The following is a 1,503-nucleotide window of genomic DNA, read 5'->3' as shown; positions in this document are numbered from 1 at the left end:
ATGCTGGAGGATAAATTAAAGAAGACATTGCCGGTGGTGGCTCGCTGGATTTAAATTGGCGGAGGGTTTGCTCAGAAGAAGGGTTTGAGGTACAATGTGAGTTATAAAGGCAGCTGCTTCTTGTGAAAGAGAATGTACAAACTGAGGGTGTAACTTGGGAAAATATTTTACTTAAAAATGGGTCATAATCAGAAAGCACACAAACTCTTGAATGCTAATTTGAGCTGTTAACACTGCAGTGAAAATATGATGCAGCTTTCCAGCTTCTGTCCTCATGTGTTTGTTTTTACTTTCCAAATAAGTTTGCATTACAAAAGAAAACTACTGACTATGGTAGCACTGCAGTGCACTATAAGGTTTAAGTCAGCCGGGAGTTTTAACAAGCATATCATTTATAACCTGTCATGCTTACACCACTATCCCTTCTTTGACAAAGATGTAATTAAAAGCCTTTGCGAGGCTGTGAAGAAGAAGAAGAAGAAGAAGAAGAAGAAGAAGAAGAAGAAGAAGAAGAAGAAGAAGAAGAAGAAGAAGAAGAAGAAGAAGAAGAAGAAGGATTCTGTTTGTGTGGAATCTCAGCAGGCTAAGCCAATAATTTGGCTGTATGAAGCATTTGAGCTCTCTGTCTGCTGGCGCACAGTCTCATTGGCCAGAAGCCCCTGAGTGCACTGATTGCTCCAAGAAGGCGACAAAATAATATTCAAAGTATCAGGGACATCTTGCTGATGATGAAGTGGAGCCTACAGAAAGGACAACCCACTCACTCTAACTGAAAAGTTATTTTTGTGACGTGTGTGCTGTATCATTTCCTCATTTGTAACTATATGTAACAGGGGAAGTGGGCAATTTACGATAAAGGGTTTGCCCATTCATTGTACAGGGTGGGACTGCAAAATTTTCCATTAGGCACTGTCTGCAGAAATCACTCCTTGTTATCATTTCACCATTTCAGTAATCATTTTATGGATACCAGAAATATATCTGCAAGTATTGTGATGATCAAATGCAGATTAAGGTCCTTTTTAAGTTAACCAATGATGAATAATCACCAGTTTTAGTCTCCAATGCAGAATTTGTTGCTTCTCTTTGTATGTCCATCTCTAACTATCTCACTCATACATGCATTTACATTTGCCAACTTGCCTTTTTAGTTTCCTAACTGAAACCGTTATTTCAATAATCACTTTATGGATACCAGAAATATATCTGCAGGTATTGTGATGATCAAATTGAGATTAAGGTCCTTTTTAAGTTAATCAATGCTGAATAATCACCAGTTTTTGTCTCCAATGCAGAATGTGTTGCTTCTCTCTGTATGTCACTCTCTAACTATCTCACTCATACATTTGCCAACTTGCCTTTTTTGTTTACATTGCTGTAAAATAGGAAAAAGCAAAAATATTTGAGGCTCAAGCAAGGGAACAACTCGCATTTGTACTTTTTAATAACTTAAATTACCATTGAATTATCGCAATATAGCCACAGATTCCACGCTATATCAAA

The sequence above is a fragment of the Notolabrus celidotus genome, chromosome 6 (genome assembly GCF_009762535.1).
Source record: "Notolabrus celidotus isolate fNotCel1 chromosome 6, fNotCel1.pri, whole genome shotgun sequence".
NCBI classification, from domain to species: Eukaryota; Metazoa; Chordata; class Actinopteri; order Labriformes; family Labridae; genus Notolabrus; species Notolabrus celidotus.
This window is presented reverse-complemented; position numbering follows the sequence as displayed.